Source organism: Carlito syrichta, unplaced genomic scaffold, assembly GCF_000164805.1.
Source record: "Carlito syrichta isolate Samal-C Ts95f unplaced genomic scaffold, Tarsius_syrichta-2.0.1 Scaffold307990, whole genome shotgun sequence".
NCBI classification, from domain to species: Eukaryota; Metazoa; Chordata; class Mammalia; order Primates; family Tarsiidae; genus Carlito; species Carlito syrichta.
In genome coordinates, this window is record NW_007252086.1 from 286210 (window position 1) to 300908 (window position 14699).

At 32.3% G+C, this 14699-nt stretch overlaps 1 protein-coding gene across 3 annotated transcripts in view; it reads right to left on the reverse strand.

Annotated features, from left to right (window-relative positions):
• ZEB1 (zinc finger E-box binding homeobox 1) overlaps nt 1-14088 on the reverse strand; it is a 172083-nt gene extending 157995 nt beyond the window's left edge. Inside the window, exon 1 of one of the 3 annotated variants that reach the window (XM_021715876.1) lies at nt 14042-14088. The gene's annotated coding sequence lies outside the window, so the exon portion shown is untranslated. Of the gene's footprint in view, nt 1-751; nt 914-14041 lie in introns of those variants that run through there. The other 2 variants (XM_021715875.1, XM_008064742.2) reach the window with 2 other exon arrangements.
• Between the last annotated feature and the right edge of the window lie 611 nt (nt 14089-14699).

Genomic DNA, 14699 nt, shown 5'->3' on the forward strand with positions numbered 1-14699 from the left:
GTAGGAGAAAACAGTAAGTTAAAGGTCATTTGAAGCATATAAAAATGTAGCCAAATTTAGAAGTTAGTTTCTTTGAACAAACATGTGTAAGGCATGGGACAAATGTCTGATTTTATCACCAAAATGTGATACTGCATTATACTGTGAATAGTTACTCTGCTTTGTTTTGGGCATACGGTATATATTTCAAATTTAATATTTTCCAAAGGCATAGTAGCAATAATACATTTCTAAAGGTGCAATGTTAAATTAAATGTATTTTATTATATGATATTAAACATTTAAAATATCTTATATTATTTTACAATGGAGTAGAAAAACATACTCAACAGACTATTGCAAAATTTATGGCATCTACTTTAAGTAAGAAGTACCTATGAAACAAAGGATAAATTTTGTATAACTTTTTTAAAAGTTAAACTTTACTCAAGCAATATTTATAATACTATTTTTAAAGATAATTAACTGCAACATAACTACAAATAATTGAATGTGTTAAATGGACATGAACTATGTAATTGGTTTTTCATACTTTTATTCTATTTTCTAATCAACATTAAGTATATAAAAATCTCTTATTTACAAAACCATTATTTGCATTTATTTTATTAAAATATAAGTAATAGACATATAAAATTCAAACACTGACATTATGTCCTAGATTTTAAAAGCTGTAAAGTCTAATTCAAATATAATAAATTGGTAGGCTTTACATATACACACACATTATAATTTAAATGAAAACTCTTACCATTGATTTCCTTTTGATAGTTAGTCACTCCATTAGTCTTTCTTGATATTGCTTTCCTATGTCAAGTAGATAGTAGTCAAATCACAAAATGACATTTGGATGCTCACGTCTTCAGATGAGAGTTTTCGGCCACTTGCCAGTTGAGAATTTAAACTGAAAACTAAATTACCCAAACTTTATTAAGTTATTCCCACACCCACCAACATATAATGAGCAATGACTCTTAAACTGGAAAATAAGGTGACTGAAAATGGTTTATCTCGTTTTTAAGCAATTATATATTATAGTTGAGAAGAAATGCTATGATTTTAAAAATCTCCTAAAACTCTAATATCTTCTGAGAACATTTTTAAGTAAATTTCAATTTCTCTCCCCAAAGTTACCCCAATGATCCTGTCACCCAAATTAGCACATAATAAAGAAAGTATTTATTAAATGACATAATAAATTAGGAGTCACAACTTTAAATTCTGTCAAGCATTGCCTTCACCTAAAAACTAACTGTAATACTTGGAAACACTTTGACAGTATCATCTATATTTATAGTTATTAAACCAACTACTTGTAGTAGTATATACCGTAAGTTAAAGGTTGCACTGGAGAAATATGTTCTGCCTGCAAACAACATTTTTGTACTGAGAAGACAAAATTTATCATTTATGGTTAAATCATAATTAGAATTATGGTACAAAAATGACTCAGCCCTTTTTCTGCACCAATTTGAGCTCTTTTCTGCTTGATTATCATAACTGCTCTTTGTAGAGTCTGCCAATTATATATTATGTTTTATCATTATGCTTTATGATTATTGGGTTGTACAGTCTGTTTTTATGCTTCTCAAATATTAGACATATTAAATTGTTTCAAAATATTAAGATATACCTCTGTGCCATAATATAATTTCTGCCCAGCAATAAGTTGGCCTGTTTCAACAGTTATTATTTATTCTTGACAATTTAAGTCTTTAACAAAACACAGCAGAATAAAGCTAAAATGAAAACAGGAAAGGAAAACATGTCCTTCTCTTCCTTGAAAATTGTTTCTGAATGTGAACTATAATAGGTCCAAAATTAAGTGCACATAACTAGATAGCTACGTATGATCAGTTTGAGTTCTAAACATGAGACATATACCTCAAAAATCTCATATATTCTACGTGTGGTTCTTCTGTCTCTCACACACACACGTGTGTGCATGTGAATACATACATGCAATCTATCCAACCTATAACCTGATAGACATTTGCCTACCAATAACCTGATACCAAGGTATTGTGTAAGAGAGAATATAAAATGAATAATCAGTGTATGATTAAATCAAGAAAAATTGACTTCAGAAACAAAGCCTAGAGCTTACTAAATCGGCTAGTCTTCACATTAGTCACATGAACTCCCAGTTATATCTCCTAGAAACAGGCTTATTCTATTCTATCAAATAATTTTAACCCCAAATCCTCAAAAACAATAACATTTATAAACTATTCAGAGACTAAAAGAGTTCTGTGAAATATAAAGGAGTTATGAAATACAAAGGGAAGATTAAGCTTTTTTCCCCAAGGAGTTTATCATCTAAAATTTGGTGGGGGAGAGAGGGTGGTGCATAAAGACACATAAATGACTAAATGTCTAAGAGAGGAACAAGCACATTGTGACTGCTTAAATTCTTTAAACAGGTTCATTACATGTGGGGGACTGACCTGAGAAGACTTCATATCAAGAAGTTTAAAACAGAAAATGCACAACAATTTTTTTTTATTTAGCCTAATGAAACTCATAAAGCAAATAGTGATTAAATACAGAAAATGGCTATGGAAGTATTCATGTCATCACTCTGGAAGATCAAAGATAAATTACTTAGCCAAATTAAATTACCGGACATGGAGATGATTAATAGATAATAGATACAGATAGATAAATACAGCTTTCAGTACAAATAGAAGCAATTCAAATATGTTCATTTCACTCATCCTAATGATTATCATCATGGCAGTAATATAATTGTTAATACAGGAGATATACTGAAAAGTCACTATCAAATAAATAAAAAATCAAAAATGAATCAAAAAAACACAGAATGATTACCCTGGTGCAAATAACACTATGGATAACACAGCCATACAAGAAAGCTAGTATCACGTTCCAGAAGTTGATGAGCAGCAAACGACTTGTGTTTTTGTATAATCTTAAACATATTCCATTGATTCTCCTATAAGAGTGTTAGAATTTATCAAATGAATAAAACGGGTCTGGTAATATGACATTATTTGCCTAAAGTCACACAACTAATAAGCAGCAAAATTAAGTCCCCTTAAGAACCACACATTCTTGTTTTACTACATCAAAGAATGAAATAGTTATACTTTAAAAAGGTACAAAATTTTATTAGGAAAATTTCAACTTTTTAACCTCCATGCTATATCTCAAACATTCAGATCATCAGCCCCAGAAAATGCAAAGAATCAAATTTTACAGTTAGAGAAAGAAACCTGATACCTACCTTTTAGCACTATCAGCTTTAAGGCAGATAATCTTACACCAAAATCTTAAAGACTAAAAACATGAGTTTGAAAAATATGTAAAAATTTTACCAAAACTCTCTCTAAAAAGATAATTCCCTGGAATTTTCCATGGCATCATATCTATTTTTCTTTCACTTCCTGGCACAAATTTTTATCCAATTTTTATAGGATTGTCTAACAATTTAAGCATGCCACATGAACAGCATCAGAAACACAGTCTTATCTTGACTGCTTTAGGTAATATAACTCATCCTAAGAATATACAAATGGGGAGGGAAGGAACGGGGAGTTGTTGATAAAAATTTCATATAGACAGGAAGAATAGGCTTTGAAATATATTACATATTGGGGTGACTAAAGACAATGATAATATATATTTCAAATAATAAGAAATAAATATATTTCAAATATTTGAAATAAGTATATTTCAAAATAATGAGAGTAAATTTCAAACATCAGAGCACAAAAAGTGATAGGTAAGTGAGGTGACAGGTATATTACTTAGCTAGATTTAAGCATGCCACATTGTATACACATATCAAAACATCACATTGCCCCATAATGTACAAAGTTATGATTTGTCAATCAAAAATAAAAATTAATTTTAAAAGTAAAGTAAACAGATGAAATTTTTATAAAAAGAAATAGTTCAAACACTGTCTACATTTAGTTGTAAGGATAAAAATTGTCCACTAACTCAATTTAGATTCCATTGTCTATTCAAAGTCACAATTTACAAGATATCTCTAGTAAAGCACAACATGCTTTATAGTCCAGCTGGTCTCAAGTCAGTGCACTCATTAGGCAACACCTAAAATCATTCACCAAAACTTTTTCAAACTGGCAGTGATGTTAAACAAATTAGTTCCACCATACTACTACCACAGCCACCACTTTCACATACCTTCTTGATTCCTAGAGTCTACGAGCTAAAAGGGCATGCAATACTCTTACCATTTATTATTTAAAAGACAACAAATATTATACCATATCAGACCAAGTTTACTTTATGCTTTTAAAACAAAAAATATACACTTCAGGAGTTTTATATTCCATTAGTTCACAAAGCAACATCTCAATACACACACACACACACACACACACACACACACAACACCCCCTGTGTCCACAGGTTCCATATCCTACTGATTTAACCAACCATGGATAGAAGATATTCAGAAAAAAATTTAAATTGAGCAATACAACAATAAAATAATACAAATAAAATTATACTTTAATAATCATTTAAAAAGCATGTACATTAATATTAGATATTATAAATAATTTACAGTTGATTTAATGTATACATGAGGCTGTGGCTAAGCTATATATGCAAATAATACACCATTTAATATCAAGGACTTGAGGATCCTCAGATTTTGGTATCTGAGGGTGTCCTGGCACCAATCCCCACACACTATACTGAGGGATGACTATATAAATATAGTAAATATATGTGTGTGTACACGTGTGTATGTCTACGCATGTGTGTATAAAGGGCAGTATTCCTAAAATGTGAGTTTTTTAAAGAAAGTGTATTATTTCAAGGTTTTCCTCGATGTGCTAAGTTTGTGTGTGTGCACCTACTTCTTTGCCTAGAATTGTGAGAGGCTTCCTAAAAGCAATAGCAAGTATGTATATTTAGACCTAGCTGTTGAAGTATTGTATATAGTTAGTATACTGATATCCCAATTTATGTAAGAACCAGATTACGTTCATATTATTCACATTATTTACAACAATCCTTTAGAAAGTGATTTTTTAAACAAAAATCTTCCAAAGAAATATGTCTCATTCTTTTCATGGATACTCATCATGTTTGTATGAAAGTTATTTGGGAGTAAATTATTTAACTTATCTCTACCTCAGTTTTTCCACTTGAAAAATGAAGACAACATTAGTATCTAACCACACAAGCTTCTTGTGAACATTTTGGAAAATTAATAGTTGCAAACTGCCTAGAAGAGTACACCAAGCAGATCATAAGCTTTCAAAAGCAGAGCTATTACAATCATCCTAATCACCACTACCATCACTACCACCATCATGATTTTCATAAGCATCTCAACTGATTCTTAGTAAAAATGCAGAGCCCTAGGCCACACTCCCAGAGAGTCTAATTCAATATCACACCAAAGTTTGAAAATGCTGTATTGAAAAGAAAAAACATGGAAAAATATGCAATATATTGCTTATACCATATCAATACCATCTTATGAATACAGTAACAAGAAGCAAAATACTTTACAACAGAAAAAAGCTTCAGTTTTAGAAGCCCACTAGCAGTTTTACTTTCTCCTCTAAAATACATACAACTTATCCCCAAAGCCAACAGTTATTTTCCAATGACACTACTACTACTCAAGATTGGTAGGATGCAAAAATAAGTAAGGGGTCCTGGGCTCAACAAAAAGTTGAAGAAACTTACACATTTTATTCCTTCTTGGGTAGAGACAAGCTGGTAATTTTACACAATTTTTTTGTGAGCAATTATCAAATATTTGAATGTTGCCTATATGTGGCATGTTCTACTAAATATTAAAGGGGATAGAAGTATAAGACATGAAATTCTCCTGGACTGTCACTCAATGAGAAAATAATCTCCCCTAGCTTCTTCCAAGTAACACAGAAGACCCGTTCCAGGTAAATGAGTAGTATGAGCTGGGAGTTCAGAGAAGAGATTTTAGTTAGGATCGATAAAGTTTCAAAGAAGAGAAAAGATCTTTGCGAGAACCCATAATAACTAAGATTAGTATAGTCATAGAGCAACTGCACTTCTGTTCAAAGAAAATAGTGTGAACAGAAAGCAGAAACTTGGAAGTTCTACAGATATTTCAGGATAGAACATATACAAAGTATTTGCCAACCCTAGAAAGGATGACTTTATCACTCTCTGCTCATAAATCTAATTAGTACTTCAGGAAAATTGTTTTGGCAACGATATGCATGATGGGACACACTATGATAGTATAACTCTGGCTTTGAAAATGGGCAGAGACAGGACTCTGAAGGATCACTTAAATTAATCAATTGGCTGTGAGGAAAAAATAAGTATTAAAGATGATGTAAGCCCGTTTTTTTCTGGCAACTTCCTATTCACTCCTGGTACATTCATGATGAAGAAGATGGTAGACAATAAAAGCTATAAAAAGTGAGCTTAGGGGTGGTCATAGAGAGCTAATCTGCAGGAGCAAAGGTAGCTAGCCATTTGAGTAAAGACCTGCAAGTGTCAAACTGCAAACATTATCCTCAGGTTAATGTCTAGCTCTCATCTGCTAGAGTCAACCAGCTCACAATTGCCTTTCCTTTATAATACATCAAAAGGCAGGTGTTACAGAGGAAGAAAGCAAAAGCAAGACAGTTTAATACACAGAATGCCTATAAATGATGGTAATCTGGGGTGTAAATTAAATATTAAATTATGTTCTCTATACTTAGCAGAACATACAAATGTATTTTAATATAGCCTACAACGTAAAATATTTACAAATTCAGCCACACACACAAAACGATCATCAATAAAGCTTTGCTATATTCAGTACAAATAAAATTATCAAGTACTTGTAGACAAACTTCAGTAATAAAAAAATGAATTTACTTCCTTTGGAAGTGAGAATACTTGTTTTGTTAGCCTGAACTTTTAATTTTCATATCATTAATCTTACATATAAAAAGGCTTTAAATAACAATCATATCTTTGATTCTCATTCAATGTAACCCTATTTTTAAAAAAATTTTAATATTCCATTTCATTACATGTACGGATCTTCCATTTCATTACATGTACGAATCAAATGATTCATATTACTGTGAAACAACTCTTTAAAGGCAAAGGCCATGCTTTATTTTCACTCTGGTTCTATTTTTTAAATTTTAATTTTAATTAATTTCTTTATTTTAATTTTTGTTTTGAGACATGGTTTCACTCTGTCACCCAGGCTAGAGTGCAGTGGCACAATTACTACTCCCCTCAGTCTTGAATTCCTGGGACTGCAGGCATACACGAGCATGCCTGGCTAATTTTTCTATTTTTTGCAGAAACAGGGTCTTGCTTTGCTGCCCGGGCTGGTCTAGAACTCCTGACTTCAATTGATCCTCCCACCTCAGTCTCCCAAAATGCTGGAATTACAGGCATGGGCACCTCACCCAGTCCTCTCTCTGGTACTATCAAAACTCAACAGTGCTAGATATGTAGTATGCTTATTAAAAGAATTATATCTTACAACTGATCTGTGAATGGGTTAAGTAAAAGGTATGAACAATTACAAAATTTCATGACAACAGATATGTGATTTACCAGAGCACCTATGAAGTATTGTTTCAGGCCACTGAAGCTCACTGTAATAGGGATGCCACTGCTGCAGCAAATACATTTTGCAAATGCAAAACGGCTTTAAGAACTCTGTGGGGTTCTTTAAAGTATATATATATATGGTTTCTATGTTACAATTTATATTTGCATTAAAAACAGCACTTGCCAGTTTAACATGATTAGACTTACTGGCTGGAAAAAAAAGAAAACCAAAAAAACCCCCAAAAACAAAAAACAAAACTGCTTTCCACGTTAATTAAAAATACTTTTCTTGCATCTAAATTTATATTTTCAGATGCCAAAGATATTCCAGAAAATTTCATTTATTTGATCAACCAAATTAACCAATAATATTTTGTCACATGACATTTATTTCTGTGTAATTTTTAAAGAGATCATAAAAGCTATCATATTTTAGAGATACTGACTCATTACTTCCTTTTTTCCCCCAATTTACACTAAATAATTTATTTTCCCAAAATGTGTATGTGTTATGAGATGAGACACATGATACAGTTCAATTGGTCATTCTCTATGACAGGACACAAGAGGCTAAAAATGGCTCATCATAATTTATTTTATGTTAAAATGTACAGCATTTGTTTGTGTTTTGGTTTTCGTTTTTTTTTTTAAGTGACTGACTAAAAAGAGAACAGATAAACACAAGAGTGTCGCTGGCTTGTATTTTACATAAGGATTACACCTCTCCTGCTTGGCCCTTACTGTCACCCTGTACAGGTACAAAGACTCATTACTTCTTACATCATCATACTAAAATAGTCAAATACCATTTCAAAAGTTAGTGGGCCACTCATCTTAAAGTATAAGGAAAGAGAACTAGCATTTTGTTAAAATACCTCCTCCACTAGATTTCTGACCCATTATTTTAAACCCTTATTCACAATCCTAAAGAGATAGGTATAACATACCCATTTTATAGCTGTGAACTTGCTTAAGGTCCCAGAGCTATTAAATGATCCTGTTATAATTCCCATAATTTTTGTCTAGCTCTAAAGTCTAAGCTCATCCTTCTTACAATAACTATCTGGAACACTGCCAAATACTCTGATAAAGAAGAGGCTAGGGCATAAAGGGACAGGGGGATGGGGCAGAGGGGAGGTGATAAGTGGAGTAAAAGCAAACATCATAAGCCCAAGTACTCTACTTCTTGAAGTGCTCTTTACATCTATTAAGAACAGTTTTTCTCACAGATAACCTTCTCGGCATAGTAATACAAATTAATATAAACTTTGAAAAACTGAGAGTGATTTACAAAAACTCATAGCAACAATAGCAATAGAGAATTGTTTTTTGAAGGACAAATAGCCCTATGACATACCTCAGTCGTCTCTAAAGACACTATTAACAAATACTCATCAATAATCCCAAGTCACTTACAATAGCTGAGATGAATGTTCCAGCAATCAAAGAATATAACCACTGATTATCTGGAAAATTTACCAACTGAATTTACGTCCAATGATTCTAGATGCTAATTTTTCCAGAAATCTTCTGTAAGTACCTATGCTATCATTATATTCTATCCAAATAGGACAGAGTGTATGAAGTCAAGTATTATAAACTTAGAGGAAAAAACCATATTAAAACTTCCAAAAGGTATACAGTTCTTACCTTTAAGAAAAAGAAAACGATAGGTCCTGTTTTATAAAAAATAAGTTAAAAATAAACATAACCTTTTCAAAGTTAAAAGAAATTTTCAAAATGGAATTTTAGAACTTAAAGCACTTAATAAATGAAGGCGAAATTTCTGTTACTCCAGTTTACTTCTTTCTTCTTTCCTACTCCCTACCCTTTCCTCTATATCATAAATGTGAGACTCCTCATTTTACTTAGTTGCCAAAGCATCTAGTATGAAAAGGTGGAACAACTTTATAACTTAAATTTTCATAGGGTCTTTAGGAGTTTCGAGGCTCTCAATACCAAATTGCATAGAGGTTGGATCTTTAAAAAACGTTCCAGAAGTGTCAAAACACAGTCTCTCTAGCATTTTAAACACGGTTTCACAATAATTAGCACGGCAGTAGGTAATTTAAGATGTGACCCTTTGTACAGTAACAATTTAAAACATAACAGCCAAGAGCATAGTCATTTGTTTGCTGTTACCTTGATTTAAGATGAGAAGGAAAGGAGACCAGTTCTACACAAAGAATTAACAAAGTACTGTGAAAATATAAGTAAATAAAGTTTATTTGAAAAGGAACCAAATGATGAAAAGTCAAAGCATGGTCAAAGACAGAGCTAAGCTGGCAACTGAGAAGCATAAACCGTTTTGGCCTAGATTTGTTAGTAATGACTGTGTGACCCAGATACCAAAATATTTGGCTAATATTCAGAAAAGTGACAACTGAGAGAAATAAAATATATGGTTGGCTGGTTAAATATTTTAGCCAAATGATAGGTGCTTATTAAGTAATCAGTACTTTCTACACAAAGATTTTTAAAACTCTAAAAACAAGCTTTTTTTTCACCATGTAAATGATCCCATAAATTATACTACACCTTTATAATCAAACAATAAGGATACTATTTACTACAGATATGATGGTACAAAAATCCTCTGAAGAGCAGAAAGAGAATATTCATTTTTTAAAAGTAACACTTATTAAAGAAACTATTTTCCTAAACTGCATTTGTTCCAACTCATGGTCCACATAGTTTATTCTACAGAGAGGATCTATTAAATGACAAGAGTTTTTGGAAAAAACACCTTCAATTTAGAAGCTACAAAGCTCTGCTAACACAGAGAATCTTCACCAGGCACTCAATCTCATACTTACAGGTCTGACAGGGGAAGGTGGTGTTTCACATAAGTAAAAATTTCAGATAATACATAATCCACAACGCACCTATAGTGGACCACAGGAGTGACTAGCCAATGCTTCTTTCTTCCTAATGATTTGATTTCTATATCCATATCCAGTAGTCAATGTGCTTCAGGAAGCTGGCTGTCCTGAGCTGCAGGGGTAGACCACAATTAGTCTAATCCATTATGGTAAGCTCATCCCTCTTGCCAATGATTAGGTAGGGTATATTTAGAATTAAACAAATTTAGGCCAATGAGGAGCACACTGAGGCAGGGGTGAATGGGAACTCCTTAGGAAAAAGACGCTATATTGCTCATGAGAAAGCCAAGAGAAGATCATTTTTCTCACTTTGGATGAAAAGAGGAAACACATATTCATGACTGCAACTGTTATGTATATGCATTCTTGTTTAGGATTTGGGCGTTTATCTGAAGGGATACTGGAAGGCCACGGAGAGATTTTAAGCACAAGGGTATGCCATGATTAAATTTTCATTTGCAACAGGATTTTGTTACATTCATCCTGTAATTATAGTGTTGGGAGAAAGGCAATACTGGGGAGAAGAGTAGACAAGAAAGACATACTGAGTCCTTGAAAACAAATCATCAAGCCATTGTCATAGCTAACCCTATGCTTTCCTTACTTTTGGAACTTTCTTATCTGAGTCAACCAATATTCTTTTTATTTAGGCTAAAATTAGACTAACTTGGAAACTAGCTATTAGGAAACTAAGAATTGCCAAATTCTACTTAATTACTTTCAGAAAATTATAAAATTTGTTTTACCTATTTCTGGTTTTTAAATAAATACTATATATAACTTTTTTATATTTTCTGCATTTCCTATAATTATTGTATACTGGATATATTATTGGCATGAGGATATTTAAAACATCTGAGTGTTTCAAACAATTTAAGCTCTTCTTGATAATCAATATAAGAGACAAATTATGGTTTTAGTACAGTAATGCTTCCATGGGCCAATGACGTCCTCAGATTGCTATGTTCTTACAGTCTGATTTTGCTTCAGTATCAATTGTCTCTTGTTCCTGCTGTACATTCCTTAACAGTTTAAGAGAGAATCACTAGGATCTCGTCTATAAATCATTGGCTCTCTACACTCTACACATGCTCATCCTGCTGAGTTACCAGTCATGCATATTCAGATGGTTGGTGTTGCTGTAAGTATGCTATAAAGAATATGAAAATTATTCTTGGGACAGTAAATTTCTCTTTGATCTTAGTTTAAACTAAAAATATAACCTAGATAACTAGTTTTGTACTTATTAAAAGTATCTCATTTCCTCCTTTCCTGCTTTCCTTCCTTCTTTTCTCTCACTATTTACATTATCCATAAATAATTTAAATCTTTAGATATCGAAGTCGTCTTCTGTAAGGCAGAGGCTATAAAATGGAGACCTGTGGGCCAAATATATTTCACAGACATATTTTTCCCGGTACAGTGATGGTCACAGGATGGTTTTAGAACAATTTTAATTAGTTATAAACTAATTTATATAAAAATCTGTATTTCAGGATCCTTCTGAAAAATTTGGCAATGGTTGGATGGAATAGCTGTCCCTCTACCCAGTTAGATGAGCACAAGTTTTCTAGAGCCCCACTCTCCATATTATTTCCCTAAATGGCCTAATTCTTTATAATTAAGGCCCTTCTACATGTTTTACTATGCTAACCTTGATAGAAACTAATTAAAAGCCATAGGCACACACAAGAAATACTGCTATTTAAGAAACTATAGCATTCATAAGAAATTCAGGCAAGTCTGCTTCCAGGATGTTTTTCTCCTGAATCTTTTACTTTATTTAGGAGTCTATTTGTAGAGTCAGTGATCCAGCAATAAATTCTAACAATAATTATGAAAAAAGTGTTTCTTAATAGAATGATGTTTAAAACAAAATGGTTTACATTTTTCATCTGAGTTTCAACCAATCAACCAAAAAGTTTTTAAAAAATCCTAAACAGTCACTGTTCAAATCTGATATTGCTTAATAAGTGAAGTTTATAAGATGACTATATGTATACACACCACATGTGTTCAAAATTACTTATGTACTTTAACATATAAATTAGAATGGTAAATTTTCTTTTAAAACTAAGTTCTCCCTATACTATTTAATGGAGTCAAACAGACAATAATAGGAATTCACAAATTATTTTTAAAAGATTATTTCATAACATAGTCACTTTCTAACAGTGAGCACAAGCTACTGAACGGATTTTAGAGACGATCTTATAAACAAAGTCTATAAATGGAATAATAGTTTTATATTTCCGTCATATACCAACCAGGCTTTTTCTACATCCCAAATTTCAAATGCTACCTTTCTTCCAGTTCCAGTGCTGTACTCATCATCTCCAGTCTGGCCTACAGAAATAGTTTCTAACAACACTGCTTCTACATTTACTGCAGTCAGATTCATGGTTTTCAAATGAAATTTAATCATGGCATGCCCTTGTGCTTAAAATTTTTCCACGGTTTCTCAATATCCCTTCAGATAAAGGCCAAAATTCTTAACGAGAATACATGATTTGCTTCCCACATTCTTCTCTACCCTTATTTCTCCTTTTTTTTTATTAATCAATATTTTTTATTATGGTTTTGTGGGGTACAGTTAAGGGTTAGGTGTACAATTATGTTTCATTCAGGCACCCTGTTGATAAGAGGTGTTTTCCCAACCCCAGACAGATATTTGCTACTGTTAATCCCATCCCCCCCCCATAGTTTCCCAGTACCGTCAGTCATTTTCTTATAGTATTACATTGGATGTTCAAGGTCCATTATATGAGTGAGAACATGTGATATTCGGATCTTTGTTTCTGTGAGAGGTCACTCAGTATTATAGACTTTAGTTCCATCCAGGTTGCTGCAAAGTTCATGATTTTGTTCTTTTTTATGGCTGCGTAGTACTCCATCGTGTATATGTACCACATTTTTTTAATCCAGTCCTCTTTTGATGGACAGCATGGTTGTTTCCAGGTTCTTGCTATTGTGAACAACGCTGCGATAAACATACGTGTGCAGGTATCTTTTTTATAGAGTGTATTTCTCCTTCTAAATGCTCAGTCTCATTGGAATCTTTTTAGTTCTTTCTTTTACTTTTGCACATGCTATTTCTGTTGCCTGCAACATTCCATCTAACCCTTCTCCCAACTCCTAGGCTTAAGTAACTCATGCTGGATCTTCCAATCTCAGTCTAAAAGTTATTTCTCTTGTCCTTCCCTGACTTGGTCAACACTCCATCTCAGATAAAATCTCCCTGTTATATTTTCCCTTATCACCTTACAACTTCTCCCTTAATGGTCCTCTTAGTTGTAATTATTTGTCTTGAGTTTCAGTCTTTTCCAAAGTTGTTGGCTTCATGAGGACTTGTTTATTGTCTTACATTATAACACAATGACTGGTATATAATTACAGCATTGAATAAATATTTGTTGAATAAATGAAGCTCATTATATTGAATTTAACCCATAACTAAATGAATTATTGGTGAAAGGCAGCACAGTACAGTAGATAGTACAAACATCTGAAAGTTCTGAAGACCTGATTTGTAATTCCATATCTACCACTTGTTGTGTGACCTTAGGTCTCAAACACTCAGACTTTTTTTGTTTAACCTTAATAATAACAGTAGTCAATGCCTGTTCTATCTTCCTTATGCAGCCAACTTTCTGGAGAAAAGAAAATCAAATTTCTCAACTCTTTCTCAAAAAGGCACTTTTTTTTCTCCTTAACATTTTTCAAATTAAGAGGAATCTTACAGTAGATATCAAAAAAATTTTGCCAGATATTACAAATAATGTTACAATATTTTGTATTATATCCACATATATCCTCATATCCACATGTGAACTTAGACTAAATATATACCAAAGAATTCTTAGACTAAGAATATAACTATTATCTGTCACTTAAGTTATCTGTATCAACACAACTATATATACAGGTGAATTTTAACTTAATTTTAAATCCTTAATTATCTCTCAAAATGTCTTTATAGGGCAACCTCCTCGGGTCCCCTCCTGCCCTGGGAGCTCTTCTGTCCTCTCAATAAATCCTACTTTCTTTAAAAAAAAAAAAAAAAAAAAAAAAATATATATATATATATATATATATATGCCTTTAAAAAGATTCTTGTAACATAGCATTAAAACAAAAATTATTATCTATGTAGAACTGCCTGTGACATGTGGCTGATTTACGTTTAATGAAGTGATACTTACTAAGTGATAATTCTGAGCAGATACCAAATATCTGTGTGTTAAAGTCTTCTGG